Here is a 16,488-nt window from a genome sequence, read left to right as displayed (position 1 = left end):
CTGTGTTGTTGAGTTATTGTGAATGTACTTAGCTTGCAAAAAGGGAAAGCTGTGACGTCAGCCTGCATATAAAAAACGAGCACACTTCTTTGGCTAAGACATCCAGCACTTATCACAAAAGTCATGTGACTGGTGCTTCTGTATATATTGCACATCATCGAAATAAAACGGCGCATTCCCTTTACCACCGCCCTTACGATGCGTGTCTGACAATTAATAATCCAAATTCCTTGCCAACATATGAAACTCCGTAAACTTAAAGTTGGATTGACATCACATTGGCTTCCCCAAACTTAATTAAGGAGGCTTATTTTTGGTTAGTTATGCCAGGTTCATCCCTTTCAGAGCACATATTTATTTCTTTTTCTGTCATTTCTCAACCTTCATCACAGTCTAAGAGGCTTCCTAGAGCCAGTTCATGTCGCTTAATTTCCCAGTTAGCGTTTCTGAATTTGTTTCAGCATTTTTACAATCATCAGATCTATTCAGCGCCTGCCCTTGATAGCGTCCTTTCAAAATTTAATCAGATCTTTATCAAACTCTACAACGAAAACCTACGTTCTGGTAAGTCTACATTTCCTGAGGGATCTGTTTGGTGATCGGTTGATTTGCGCATGGAGCGCTCACGTGTTCGGGCTCTTCGACGTCGTTTTCAACATATTTCCGACCCTACACAGAGAATTTACAACCGCTCAATTTATTATAGAGCTCTTGCTGTCTATAGAGCTAACATCAGGCGCACACATGACAATTATGTAAAGGAACTTTGCTCAAATGCTACAAGGAAATTCCTTTTTCGCAAGCCATACAAGTATGCTTTTGGAAAGCTCAGGACCCCCTCAATAATTCCTATGCTGAGATACCCAGACGGTACCTATACAGAGACGTTTCAAGACACTATAAAGCTTCTGCTGAATACGCATGTCGCTGTGGACAATTCTTCTTTAGATCTACCTTTAGTTACTGACGTTAGGGATATTATTAAGCAGCCTTATAATAACTCAATCCAGGATCCACCGTTCACTCTTGAAGAAATTGAGGCTTTTATCACTTCAATGTATTTATGGTCTTCTGCTGGCCCTGATCTTATCTCTCCTCGTTTTGTCATTTTCTTGTTTAATGCTCATCCCTTTTTCTTTTCGTCCATTTTCAATTCTTCTCTGTTTTTGGGTCACTTCCCTCAGCCACGGAAAATAGGCAGTTATTTTTATTCCCAAACTTAACAGACCACCGGACCTTTCGAGCTCATACTGCCCGATTTGTATTACTTTTTCATTTTGTAAAGTACTCGCGCGCTTGCTTTATGGTCGACTGTACTACTTTTTATCAAAAGATAACTTGCTTCACAGGTATCAGTACGGTTTCACTCACGGCCGGAATTCTGTCCAGGCCATTTATAAATTACGTGAATTATTACAGGATTTCGAACAGAAGCACACTGTGGTTTTAATTTCTCTGGAGTTTAAAGGTGCATTTGACAGTGTTTGGTACCCTTTCATTTTACGTTTTCTAAGGCAGCATCGATGTCAAAAAAATATATATTGCCTTTTAGCTTCCTTCTTAGATGACCGGCATTTAACATATCAATCTCCTTGTTCTATTTCGGCTCTTTCTTCTCTTGGTAGTCCGCAAGGTTCGCCTCTTTCCCCATTAATTTGGAACATTGTCCTTTATGTGCCTCCTAAATATATCTCTTCCTTCCCCAGTTCACATTCAGGCGTATGCCGACGACACCATTATCCTTGTACCTGGTAAGATAAGTCGCGAGTTATCAACAACGGCAACCAGCGTTCTAACTTTAGTCCAGCATTGGTGTACCGAAAATCGTGTTCAGTTAAACGCACAAAAATGTTCTTATGTTTTATTTCACAATGGAGTACCAGCATAACATAAGCGTAAACCCACCATCCTTCGTGGATCTCACAGCGTTAAGTGCGAGCCAACTATCAAATTACTAGGGGTATTTTTGATTCTTACCTTACCTTTATTCCCCATGTAAATCACTTGCAAACTAAAACTTTGGCCTCTACCACTAAGCTCCTTAATTGGTTTAATTCTTTATTTCCCATGTAAATCACTTGCAAACTAAAACTTTGATCTCTACCACTAAGCTCCTTAATTGGTTTAATTTACACTTTCGCGTTTCACCGTCTCATTTGCGTCAAATTTATCACCACGTCATTCTTCCCTCGATTACATATGCTGATCCAGCATGGTGGTATCACTGTCCTCTCTCTACTAAGAGATCGCGTCCTATCACAACAACGAATACCACTCCTCGCTCTTACCGGCGCCTACGCACCCACGCGGACATCTGCAACTCGTGCTCTTGCAAATGTTGTTCCATTCTCTATTCATCTAAACCCGTTATGTACCGAGTTCAAGCTTTTCACACTCCGGCAACCTATAGTATATGGCAACGTTACATACAACCCTTCTGAAACACAGCCATTGTTCAATCCCTGCACTGATCATCCCTCAATGAAGTTTAAATTCCATTTTAGTAAAGTCACCTACCAGGAAGTCATGTTTTGTTCTTCCCAACGCGCCCTGCATATCTATACTGATGGGTCGTTCACACTCCACTCCGCGGGCGCAGCTTTTGTAGTGCTTAACTCAACCCAAAACATATTATTTGTTCATCGCCTTTCTTTGCAGCCACCTTCCAGTGCGTATGAAGCGGAACTTGTAGCCTTTAATTCTGCAGTTGAATATGCACTTAACAATCCTCCCACTACACCTATTCATTTCTATACAGATTCTCTGTCTCTGCTCTCTGCCAGCTCTTCAGTAAATTCGTTTAACACCACAATTCGTACCATTAAAAAGAACCTGTCGCGCTTATCGTCTCTCGCTCCATTCATGTTATTCCATATCCGGTGCGACTCCGGCATTTATGGCAATGAGTTGGCCGACCAAGCAGCTGGTAGCGCAAGCCAGTACGGCCGTTTACATCCTTCTACCCTTTCAAGACGCAATGTCCGTTCACGCTTACATCATTCTTCCCTTGTTTTGTGGAGCACATATTGGCGCGAAAATAATGGCGGCACAGAATTATTTATTTTGGATACCTGATACCCTCAATATACCACACATTTGTCCGCCCCGTAATGCGATTACAACTCTAATACAGGGCATGGCAGATTTCCTTTTTATTTTAAAAGAGTCTATCCTCCTCTTCACTTTGTTCCTGTGGCAAGATGTGTAATGACGTCCGTCACTACGTCCAAGACTGGTCCTTTTGTTACTCGCCTGAAGTCTTTTTGCTCATCAGATATTACAACGTCTCAATTCCCGGCGTTGGTTCGGAATCCTGTCACTTGTGCAATTTTATTTCAAATGGTACCACAAATAAGCAGCACTATACCTGGCTATTGTCGCTGACATTCTTCTGTTAAGTGAACTATTTTCTTGCTATTTCGCATTCTTTAAATTATATGCCTTAGGGTTTATTTTTCTACGTATCTCCTCTGAAAGGTTACCTATGTTGTTTTCTTTTTCTCTTTATATCTGTCCTAATACATTATATATATATATATATATATATATATATATATATATATATATATATATATATATATATATATATATATATATATATATATATATATATATATTCTTTTCAAAACAAGCATTTCAATTACGTACGTAATCATTTAGAGTTGATTTCTTTTTCTTTTCTCTCTAATATTTTCCTTTTGTTTTTCTTCTCAGGTACCCTTTATTTCTCTTTTTTTGTTTTTCTGGCTGCCTTATTACTTGGGTGCATTTTTCACCTGTTTCCTGTTGTGACGTGCACGCTGCTGCTGCCAACAGTCCATCCTTGGCTCTGCAAACACCGGTGGATTTCCGTTAGATCCTGTACTTGAGTCTGGGGATGAGGGACTCCTCGGAGTATCCTGCCGACCCCCAACCACGCTCTGTACAGAGGAGGAAGATTGCTCTTCTTTTCAGCGTGTCTAATTCGGACATGCCCACTTGCTTGCATGTAGGTGCCTACAGCTTTAGTGCGCAGGACATTTATGCCTACTGGATCACGTTTCTACGTGTCCATTGGTATTTCGTAGTGGCGTGCCCTTCGGTGCCGCCAACTGTCCATCTTGGTTTTTACAAGCACCAGCGGATGACCTGCTGACCCTGTGCTTGAGCCTGACGGTGGGGGGGGGGGGGGGGGGGAGGGTCTCGACGGAGGGTCCTGAAGACCTCCTACCACGCTCTGCACAGGGGAGGGCTCCGTGCTCCTGTGTTGAGCAGAGTGCTTAAGGCATGCATTTCAGTTTTTCTGGATGTGCCCGTGACTGCAGACACTCTTGCCTACTAAGCCAGGTCCGCATGGGCAGCATGCATACTGCTATGAAATGAGTGGAGTTATTACTTTTTTTTCTTATTCCTCTGTGATATGTGATACTTTACGTTTTTGCCTTTTCTGCTGCGGTTGTCACACGAGTGTGGTATAGTGGTGAAGTAGGTTTTTTTTTATGTATTTTCCTCCATCGTTTCTCTTACCCGTGCATTTTGCAGTTAATATAATATGGTTTAGTGACGGACGTCTTTCGCATTACACTAGATTTAAGTTTTTTTTTTCTCTTAATGTTTTGTCCAGATTTTGCAATTCTTTCTCATCCCCTCGCTCTTGTATGTGGTGTCGGCACTTTCTCAATTTTTTTTGTTTGATTCTTCTGCTCCTAAAACTAGTATTTTTTCTCTCTTTGTGAATTTGTGGACCAACAATTACAATGCCGAGGAGACTGTAATTTGCTATTGTTCACTCGATTTTTATTTATTTGTTGGGGACTGTCCTATTTACTATTCTACCTCAGTCTCCTTTTTTTATGCTTTGGGTTTCGTACGTCTGCCTCTCTCTCCGTATGTTATTTGTCATTTTGTATGACTTGTTTTGCTGCTGTTCCCTTATTTTTTGGTTCTCCTTCCTGTTTTGTTTCATTTGCAGGTCTGGATGCTACCTTCTGGGTTTTTCCTTCTCAAGCTAGCGTGGACCACCTTGCGACATGGACCTCGTTTTTTGTTTCGTTTTTGAATACTTTCTTTCGCTTTTTAAAAATGTGTTTTTTTTTTATCTCGACCTTCTGCTCTTTTTTATTTTATTTTAATTGGTTTAAGCCTGGCAAAGCTTTTGCTGGTCTGGGCTCCCTCTCCTTTTTTATGTTTTTTTTTTCTCAGTTCGAGAGGACGAATAAAATGGTAAAATGAGAATAATTGGACGGCCGGAGCAACAGCGTGCTGCCGGAGCTGATGGCGGCAGGGGTGCCCCAAATTTTATGGCGCAGCATGGTCCAGAAAACAGAAATTGAGCTTGGAAGCGCGCACAAATTTTTATGCATTTTGAATTTTGTTTTTTTGACGGCGCTCGAAAAAGTTAAAACAGCATGCAGGCCTCGCCTAGATAGGATGCAGGACTCATCTATTTGGGGCTCGACGTTTCCAGTCTTATTGCTGTAAGGGCGAACTGAGGCTGAAACTGCGTGGAGTGTGTGATGAGGGGCTAGTCGGTAAGGCATTTCACTGAAGACATAAAACTACGCAGGAGAGATGACACAGAAAAGCGGCAGACATGACGAGCATCGTCCTGTCTACGCAAACAGGACTACGCTCGTCCTGTCTGAGACTTTTTTGTATCCTGTCTCCTGCGTTGTTTTATGTCTTCAGTACAATGAAACTAACAGAATTCCATTTTTCTAGGCCGTGCGATCGTCGAATGATTTTTTTTTCGTTTCCTATCATCGTCTAATTAAGGCTCACACGTGGAAGAGCGTGCCATGTGGAAGAATAGAGAGAAAAGAAAACAACGAAGAAGGTCGTTCACCATCATGGAGCGTTCTGCGCCGCTGGCAAGGTACGTCCCGCCGTACCGCCCTTTTGGATCAAGATCTCAGGTTTGCTGGTTACCCCTGCATTCCAAGGAACCGGCACGACCGGGGATACTCAAGTCGAGGAAGTCACTGGCAGATCATAGTAAACAACAACCAACCAAAACTTTGCGCTTTAGCGTAGACACACAGCCTGCAGCTCCAAATACTCATGAAGTTAAGCCTGCTGCTGACGGTGCAGAATCGTCCAGCGAAGCGCCCACGACGGTGCCTTCGACTACATTCACTTCCGAGGAAGAAGAACGACCACCTGGTAACAGCGAGGTGTCACTGCCGTCCCTGCAAACCTCCGAGCATTCCGAGGCATTAACTGTAGCCACGGACGAGCAGACCGATGTTGCCAACAGCAGTGAGCCACCGCTATCTAAGAGCTACACCAGTGTGCACTCTGAAGGCAGCGCTACGAAGGCATCGTCGGCAGCAGGTCACAGTGCCCCGTATTCGATTACTGGTATCGAAGACGATAGCGGCTCTAAAGGGAACGACTCAAATGCTAGAATTACTCCTAGCAGCAATCGTAAAGAGCGCGTGATGCACTGTTTTCAGCAGGGGATGTTACATAACTTGCGGAGCCACTTCCAGGCTGGCGACATCAGGGCCAGCACTACCAGCGGTAGTGGCATCTCAACTCCTGCCTTACGTCTACCCCCCAGCGAAGGATGGAGCTACGGTCCTCAGGAAGGCGAAGCGCAGGATGCTTCCTATCCGCGGTACGCACCGATGGCTGTCTTGGCCGGCCTGCTCCTTTTTCTGGTCGTGGGGTCAACGACGACGCTTCACCGCAGCATGTATGGGTCCGACCGTGAAACTACGGCTGAGCGGGAAAACACCCTGGCACCTATCGCGATTGCCGAAGAAGACGCGGTAGGAGGCCTACCTCGAGTTTACAATGGCGTCGGTGGCGGTAAAGGGCCAATGATCCCTGTCTACAATAGACCTCGCGAGGATGCGAGGAAAAGCAAACGCCGTGATGGAGCGGAGGAACCCACTTGTTATGTCTCTGCGACTGATCTCGTCACAACGACTGCAGAGCACGGTGAAGGGCACAATGATGCCGATGTGCAAGAAATCACCGGCTCATGGGCTGATGCTCAATTGCTTGCTTCAGGGCAGAACGTGAGTTTTCATGTTTAAACACTTTTACCGCAACCTTGGGTTCATTGCTTGCATATAATATAGGTGGTATTTTTATATCCTTCAGCCTGAATGCCAAGTAAGATTTCGAAATCGAAATGTTAGCGCTATAGTGCCAAGAATATATAGTATATTGTAGACATTATGGTAGCGCTAACATAAAAAGGTTTTGGGCAGCGTGTATGAGCAGTGGGAATATTAATGAAATGAAAATGAGGAAGGTAAGAAAAGCTAAACGCATAAATCCGATGGCAGACCATAAGGTTAACGTGAAAAGAAGACGAACAGAGCCAGAATGCTCTATGCAGGCAAGCGATGACATGAGATTCATATGAATATATTGATCATGGCAGATGCAGGACAAAGTTTATTGAAGAATGATTGAAATGATTTTGCTCGTCAGGGGATGTAGCCGTGGTACTGATGATAATGGCAGTAAACCACTCAAACATATTGTATGAAAGCGTTTATATTGCTTGCAGTTTCTACAACAGTAATTAAGGTATGGGCAGGGAGGGGCGGAGGTGTAGAGGAGAGGCTGTAATGTTGCTAAACTATCATAACAGATAGTTTAGCGCATATAGAAAACCGAAAAGTATCGAAGATGGGTTGTCATTTTAGGTGAAACGAATAACAATCATACCGATGAAGTGCTTACAACTTTTCCTCCATTCATTAATAGGTTACGCCTGACTTTAAGCTCATTTCCGACAATTGGGTGTCGATTTCTACTACCAGAATATTTAGGTATTTCTTTGAGTTGTTTATTGTTAAGTATGAAATAATCGCTCCCTCATAGGCGGGCATTTTCAGCTCAGGTGTTATGTGCAACAGCGGAAATCACCAGAGTGGTTTTAAAGTGTCAGTGTGTCTTATAATAGTTTATGCTGTTTCGTACTCTGATTTGGAACGGCAATAAGAGAGCGTACCCTGATTTGGAACAGCAATGCAGAGATAAAATCATACATTTTTTTTTACATTGTTCCTGTTTCAGAAGCAGCATTTATAACTTCTCTTTCAATTTTTTTCGTCTGTTTATGTCCCAAGAACCACACCGGCGTATTGTGGATTAAAGTACGTATTCTGGACCTATTTTAAACATCGAAATTTTGCAGGAATTTCATGGTTATATTGCATCACTGCTACCTCTTGCAATAAAATTGCCATGAATATAGTGGTCACGGCTTGCAGCCTTATTACTTTTTATTGCACAGTTTTGCATTACCTTAAAGACAGATCTCCACTCCAACCAAAACGCTGGCATTGGCTATCGCTATATTTCTTCGACAGGCTGGAAAGCGTTCTGAACATTCTGCGTTGAGTTTGCATCGAATAGAGACTGCGAAACGAAGTGGCAGTCGAAGTTCATCTCTACGTTTTGGACTCCCCACATTTGGTCCAAATCTAGGCCTTGACGAAGCCACAAAAAGGAGTGGAACCCCGCAACGCGAAGCCCCTGCTGAACCGACGTCACGGCAGGCTTCAGCAGGTATGCTATCAAAACGTGTTTGTTTGAAATTCGGTACTTCCAAAGCCGGTTTTATGTGGGCTATTAAATATAGATGAGCAAGGTGCTAATCCCAACTTTAGCATCTGACATATTTTGGACAGTCTGTTGGACTCTTTCCTTATTTGTATTCGCCCTTTTAGAACTGTCACAGGGAATGAGTTACAGAATGCTAATATTCAAAGTCTATTAGGGATGTTTCTCTACTTGAACGACACATCATCAGTCACTTTTTCTTGGACCTGTTGTAACAAAATTAAGCTCTTTTCATTCTTCCAAATATCAGATATTTGTATTCTTACGATTTTATTTTAGCCAATAGAGCCCCATTCGTGAACAGCATTTATTCGGCTCATTTCTTGCGCTTATGCAATGAAAATCTGGCTATGAGAGTTATAAGGCTCACGAAGTTATTCTGAACTCTATGTTGCACGAACGCTTAGGAACTACAGCATGTGTATACGTTTCACGTTTGCGACACTAATAGTTCAAAACGCCTCTCTTAATATCATTGGTATAACCTATGGTAAATGCATCAGGCTGTCAAAATAATTCGTAGTTTTCCAGTACTGCGTCACTACATCCTCAATCGTTTTGGATGCTTAACACAATGAACCATAATATTAGAATTTTATCGGAAACGAATGTGCTTAATTTTGGCATGCGCAACGCAGTTAGAAACCCAAATTTTAAGCTTTTATTTATATTCTCATCCTCATTTGTAAAGCTTTACTATAAATGTTTGGAAATCTGGGACCAATGACACAGCGGACTAGAAACAAGGCAGCCACAGGTCACTGAATTTATCGGGGCTCAGTCAATCTAGTGAGTTTCGTCTCGTCTCTGTGCTTCTTCAAAATCGCAAATGACCGATACGTAAAACAATGATTGTTGCAAAGCTATTGTTTACACTTATTGAATGGGAATAAAAGAGCTGGAGCATGGCCTCGGGATGCGCACGTGGATAGCAATAGTTCATAAATATTGTTTGCAATGTGAACGCCAGGAGTAACAAATTCGAGGACGACGCTAATATGCGGTATTATCAAGCACGAGCCTGTGCTTACAGTCTACTCACCCTGCTATGTAGCATCGTTATGTCACACTAACGGGTCTATTGTTGCCTACTATTTATGTCCCTCCCTCCCTCTTCTTTTTTAAAGGCACTTTAACTTCGAACGATCATTTCACGAGATAGCGTTAAGTATCCAGCTTCCAAGGAAATGTGGCGTCAACATCGTCGACTTTGATAGCATGAAAGCCATAACTAGTATGCAAACAACGAAATGGGACATTACACAAATAAATTAGAGGCGTCCAGCGCTGGTGTTTGTGGAAAGCATTTATTACAAAAGGAGATGTTGCTTGGGGAGGCACCCCTAGTGGGCCGATTCCATTACAATATTAGCTGCAGTCCCTTATTCCGGGCCTCCATTGGTCTGGGCCGCTACAAGAGCTTGCTTGATCAGCGCTTGTTTTGCCGTTAGGTCCAAGCATCCGAGCAGGGCCGCCTCCCAGTCTTCTAGGGCAGGGGTGCGGGTTATGCGCAAAAGAGAAGGATTTAGCTGGCATGTCCAGACCATGTGAAAGGTGTTAGCCAACTCTCCACAGAGAAGGCAGAGGCCAGAAAAAGAAGGGTAGAAACATTCGAATACTGCCGGGCACAGTAGGGCATAAGTAAACAGTTTAAGAAGTATTCTTTCGCCCGTTTTTCCTAGCTCCTTGAGAGGAGACGGGTACTGACGGTGCGAGTCCTGGTAACAAGCAGATAATTTTAGAAAAGTTAAGGGAGGATATGTGTCCTGATTCAGATAGGCAGGGTCTACGTCGGGGGTCCGGTTAGTGAGTGCATGGGTGGCTGGATTGCAATACAGGATTCGAACAGATGTCTCAATGGTATCAGTGCTGAGATGACCAGTGTTAACTCGTCGCGCTACAAAACGACGGAACCAGCAGCCTTTCAATGCAGTATTATTCGTTTTTTCAATATTTCAATATTTCCTCAGAGGAACGAAGCGCCAGAGCGTCGTCTGCTCCAGTGCTCCTACAGTATATGATTTGGCAATACGCGACCGGGTTGGTGGCCCCATACCCTGGTAGACTCTGGTTGCCTAGAGTCAAAATAAGAAATCAGGTTTGGGAATCCTGATTCCGAGCTGCTCTCTGAAGTATTCGTTCGGCTGTAGAACTTTAGATTGATGATGGGAGGCAGCCCTGACGATTGCTAGCTCTTCTGCGTGGGTTGTTCTAGAGGCCTTAAAAGTGAGGCTCTTTTCTTGTCTTTTCTCGCGAACGACTGCAGTCGTGTAAAATGCTCCCCTGAAATGATGCGGGGAGCATCATTTCATCCTCATAGAAAACCGTTTCGGAGCCATTAAAGCGGTGTAGAGAATTCGCCCGTGCTTGACGTCATCCATTGTGGTTTTCTCGGTCTAGTTTGGTAGGAAGTGGTCTAACACGCAAGGCGCCTCTCCATAGCTCTGGCACTCGTAACCTTCCTTAATGTGATGGTGGTGTTGTATATGTAACTGCTCCAAAAGGCGATGACCGGACATGGTCTGGTCAAGACGCATGTGTTCATTAGTGAGGTGCGCCTCGCGTAGCTCCCGATAGGTGTTCACCACCCCCAATTCAAGAAGCCTCGCATTGGAGATAGAGATCGAGAATTCGAGGGCCTTATCGATCATCTTGCGGAGAGTCGCCTCCAGTATGTCTTCATCACGCTTGCGCAAGTGCAGGTATGAAGACCAATAAAGAGTTTGACTCGTCATAATATCATGGGCGAGTCGCATCGCATCCTTGCTTCTGAGGCCCCAAGCGTGTCGGAGACATGACGGATCATGCGGCCCAATTGGTCGTCAACCTTGTGAAGCTTGGCTAGTGTTGTGTCAGTGCAACGATTTTGGTGAATGAATAGTCCGGGGACTCTAACTCCCATTGTTTCGCGTATAGGTCCTTTAGCCAGAAATAGAAGTACTGATTTTTCATCTGGGCGAGGGGCGAAGATGCAGGAATTTTGATTTTTGAGAAGAGCACTGGAGAACACACTACGTAGGGTAGCGATCCGCTATGCCCGCTGCTGTTTGAAGGTGGTCCTTCAGTTGTCCAATGTTACTCTACGTTGCCCAAATGGCAATGTCGCTGCCAAACAGCGCATTATGTACACCTCAAACATCAAACATTTGGGCAGGGAGATGAAGCATTGCCAAATTGAAGAGTAGTCAGCACTGCGTCTTGTGGCGTACCCTGCGTATTCATAGTATAAGTCTCGTGCTACTTGCCATGAATGTGGTTAAAGACTTCACTGTCCATTAAGAATTGCTTTTTGTAATGAAACGTGTTGTGTCCGCATTGTGTCTCACTGAGGTGAGCGAGGATGACGCAGTGTTTATATTGTCGAAGCCACCCTTCAAACCCAAGGCCAGAACCACCTTGCCATTGTGATGGTGCTCTACAGACGTTAGTAACTCGTGGCTGTGTTGAAGCAGAATGTCTGGTGTTGACTTCTGAGGTCAGAATTTGAAAATCGTGTCTGCAAAACTATTGCATGCCTCCAGATACCCAGAGAGGTGATCTCGAACCATGGCCTTCATGAGCTTGGCCGCGGAAGACGTTAAGAAGATAGGTCGCAGGTGATCAGTATTGAAGGGCTTGTCCGCCTTGGGGATGACGGTGACACGCCCGGTTCCCATTCTAGGGTGTTTGTTCTTTTCAGATTGCGTTATTATATTTTAGCAGGGCCTCATACGCTGTATCAGGAAGGTTGGCCGAAAGCTTGACCGTAACCTTGTCCTGCCGGAAGTGGTACCCCGTCTCATTTCAGCAAGAGCTGCCCACAGATCATGGAGCTGGAACAGACGATCTATATCTCGATTATGTCATTTCAGCAAGAGCTGCCCACAGATCATGGAGCTGGAACAGACGATCTATATCTCGATTATGTCGGCCTGCATAGAGATATTCCTGTTCACGGGAGTATTGCACTTGACACAGATACTAGTCCCGTAGTGTGCAAGTTGGTCCATATTGCTGGTTGCAGTTTCTGTGCGGGTTTGAGTGGAATCTATGAGGCTGCGGAATAGCCTCCAAGTATTGCGACTAGACATTTGTCTAGCAGCAAAGTTACAGCGATCCACCCAGAATCAGTGAGCTGGGCAGCATACTCAGCCGCCTTTTCGGTGGGACCGTAGTCCTCAAGCGGCGTTTCTTATTATGTTTCTGACGGCCCCATATCTTATAGAGGCTGCGCCGCGCTTCCCAAAGATGATGAAGATGACTGTCCGCATCCAGTACTTTATCTGTGAGATGTATTTGCTCCTCGTGTTTGTGTAGTGTTTGGATGAGGCTTTAGCCAACGGCAGAATAGTCGTCTTAGGGCAGACTGTACGGGGCCGGGATTGACGTAAAGCCGTGCAGAAGCGAATGTCGAGTGGTATCGCTGTTGATATAACTAAAACACTCGTTTCAAAGTTTATTTTATTGATTTCATTCAGACTAATGAGTGTCTTGTAATCACTGTTGTAGACTGCTCAACTTTCTATGCTTGTTAAAAGAATTGTAAACTGGCCTAGAAGAAATGACAAGCGCCGTATTTTTCACATTGCTGGGCGGACACCTGGGCCATGCCCTAAAGGAAACCAGGAAGGAAGGAGTGATATAAACTAGAAAGACCTGCACAAGTAAAGGGCGGCTGCCCACTGAATTAGCAGCTGCTGTCAGCACAGTGTGGTTTGCCCACTAAATCTGGTGCGCTCTCCTATTTTAGTCGGCATCACCCTAAGATCTGTGTTCGTGTGGAGTTTCCCTAGTTCGAACGCGCCTGCTTTTTCAGTGATGTCAGGGCAGATTATGGGATCCTAGAGGTCGGAATAATTCGAGTCTCTGCTATGTTAGCGCTGTCTTTTATCCCGCCTTGACCCATTCCCTAATGGCGCTGTCCAGGTATCTACTCAGAATTGTGACAGATACAGAACCTTTTCTTTTGCATTACCTTCTGAACAAAGTTCATATAAAATTCTCCCAAAACCAGCTTTTCCACTCCATCCATCCACAATAGCTAACGCCAAGTTGCCATGTCGACCGCTGCTTGCTATTTTTGGAATAACGCGACCTTTGTGCGAGTCAGCCGTATAGCTAACGCTCTAAAAGGAAACCCTGGCGCTCTGGCTCTGTGGTTAAAATACTTGGCTACTGAATCGGGGTTGCCCCGCCGCGCTGGTTCAGTGGTTATGATGCCCGACTATTGTGCTGGAGTCTCCGGATTCGATCCCGACTTCCGGCGGCTGCTTTTCGATGGAGGCGAAACGAAGAGGCGTCCGTGCGGTGCCTGATGACAGTGCACGCTATAGATCCCCAAGTGATCTATATTACTCTAGAGCCCTTCACGACGACTCCCCTTTTTCCTCTGTTACCCCTACCTTCCTCCTGTGACGTCAGCCTGCAGACAAAAACAAGCACATTTCTTTGGCTCAGACATCCAGCACTTATCACAAAAGTCATGTGACTAGCGTTTCTGTGTATATGCACATAATCGGAATAAAGGTAGCATTTCATTTACCACCGCCCTTACGATGCGTGTCTGACATGGTATCAGAAGTTTTGGGGGAGGGGGGGGGGCGTTCTCAGAATAGACCATCAGGGGCGTATGCAGTCCGACAGAGCGGAGCAGTAGCTTGCAAGTGGTGCAAGTCTTCACGGAAGTCACGGTAGCAACGAGCATCGGATCACAATGGCTGGGATAAAGCCTCCGCAGCCATTTGATTTCCACAACGCCGCAAACTGGCCCTCTAGGATCGAGGAATTAGAAGAATACAGCTTCGCATCCGGTCTCAGCGAGAAAACAAAGAACATTCAAGTAAGAACCCTTCTTTACACAATGGGCCGGAAGGCAGGAGAGATTCTTCGCTCGTTAGCGGTGAAAGACAGAGACCTGAAGACTTTCAACGTCGTAAAGGCAAGGTTTGAAGCCTATTTCGTTCACACGAAGAACACTGTGTACAAGAGCGCCCGTGTTAACAGACATCGTCAACAGCCAGGGGAAACTGTAGACGAATTTGCAACCGACCTCCACAAGTTAGCAGAGCGATGCGACTTAACATGAAGGATCGCTTAATAAAGGATCGCTTTGTAGTTTGCCTTTTAGACGAAGCGCTGTCGGAAGAGCTTCAAATGGACCATAAGCTAACATTGGCCACCGCACTAGCAAGGGCCCGAACAAGCGAAACAATAAAGCAGCAGCAAGCATACTTGTAACAGCGGGAAGGTACGAGTGCTGAAACATACGTCGCAACAGTACAGAAGAGCAAGAAAACAGAACAGAAGAGAGAATGGAATGCTACCCTTGCGCGCCGCAAGAAGCCCGCTTCTGGAAAAAGTTGCACCTATTGCGCAGGTTTGATGCACCCGCGTACTAGTTGCCCAGCGAAGCAGCAAAAATCCTTTTACGGCCAGAATTTAGGGCATTTCGAAGAGGCTTGTCGCGTTAAGAACCGAGAAAGGAAACTGGACTGGGTAACGGCACCTGATAACGAGCGCCAATTCCTCAGCACAGTCACACCGCGACAAAGCAAGCCGTCTGCGCACTTTGTGACGGTACAGACAAACGGCCATGAAGTGAAAATTAAAGTTGATACTGGAGCAGAAGTGACGGTCGGGGGAGGGGGAGGGAAATTTCCCAGTAATGCCGAGCTATCTTGAGAAAGCAGGAAATCTAAGGGGACCAAGTGACTCAAGCATTGACACGTGCAGTAAGTTTCAAGCCGAAATCGCATGGAAGGACAATCGCTGCGAACAGTGTACATCGTAAAAACTTGCAGATGCCTTTACTAGGGCTGCCTGCAATAAATGCCCTTGGAGTAGTTCGAGTTTTAGACGAACTAGAAACGTCTGATGAGGGCTGTTTCAAGGAATCGGATCTTTAGCAGGAGAGCACACGACACGTTTGGTAGAAAATGCAATCCCCTACGCAGTGTCAACCCCGCGCAGGATTCCCATCCCGATGAAGCTAGCGGTTAAGGAGGAACTTGACAGGCTTGAGCGGGAAGGTACGATTATGGAGGTCGAGGATCCGACAGAATGGTGTGCGCCAATTGTGCCGGTTTTGAAGTCATCCGGTGCAGCCAGGATTTCCGTCGACCTCACTCAACTAAATAAGTTCGTAAGAAGAGAGCGCCTCTAATTGCCAACCGTAGAGCAGATCATGGGAAGCTTTCAGGAAGCCTACGTGTTCTCGAAAATGGACGCAAGCTTAAGATTTTACCAAATCTAACTTGCGGAGTAGTGCCAAACGCTCACCACTTTCATAGCACTGTACGGCAGGTACTGCTATCGCAGACTACCTCTTCGTATAACATCGGCACCAGAAGTTTTTCAGAGGAAGTTCACGCAAGTTTTGGAAGGATCAGACGGCGTTTTGAACTTCATAGACGATATTCTTGTGTTCGGCGCAAATAAAGCAGAGCACGACTCTCGCTTACACAAGGTGCTCGAAAGACTACAACGGGAATGAGTGACGCTGAACAAGGAAGAATGGCGTTTTTCAGTGCATGAAGTATCCTTCCTTGGCACGATATTTGGCGCTGGTGGCGTGCGGCCGCATCATGAAAAAGTGCGGGCCATCAAAGAATTTCCGAGGCAGCAGAACGTAACAGAATTTCGCTCTCTTCTGGGAATGATGAATCATCTTGCTAGGTTTCTTTCAGATGCAGCGTCCATGAGCGCGCCTCTATGCAGCTTTCTGTGCAAGGACAATGACTGGTAGTGGGGACCGCAACAGGACCAAGCGTTCTGAAAAATCTAGGAAACCATCAGCTCAGACAGGTGCCTCGCCTGGTTCCACCCTCTCTACGAGACAATAGTCTCTGCTGATGCTTCGTCATATGGTCTTGGTGCTGTATTATTTCAGATCTAATCATCCGGGGAACGACAACCGGTTGCTTATGCCTCGAGATCGCTGACAAA

At 45.1% G+C, this 16,488-nt stretch overlaps 1 pseudogene; it reads left to right on the top strand.

The window, feature by feature from the left end:
• The first annotated feature begins 14,257 nt into the window (after positions 1-14,257).
• LOC146200445 (uncharacterized) lies at positions 14,258-15,225 on the top strand (annotated as a pseudogene).
• Positions 15,226-16,488: the final 1,263 nt, after the last annotated feature.

Source organism: Amblyomma maculatum, chromosome 2, assembly GCF_055883805.1.
Source record: "Amblyomma maculatum isolate TAMU_Amacu chromosome 2, ASM5588380v1, whole genome shotgun sequence".
Lineage (NCBI taxonomy): Eukaryota > Metazoa > Arthropoda > Arachnida > Ixodida > Ixodidae > Amblyomma > Amblyomma maculatum.
This window is presented reverse-complemented; position numbering and strand designations above follow the sequence as displayed.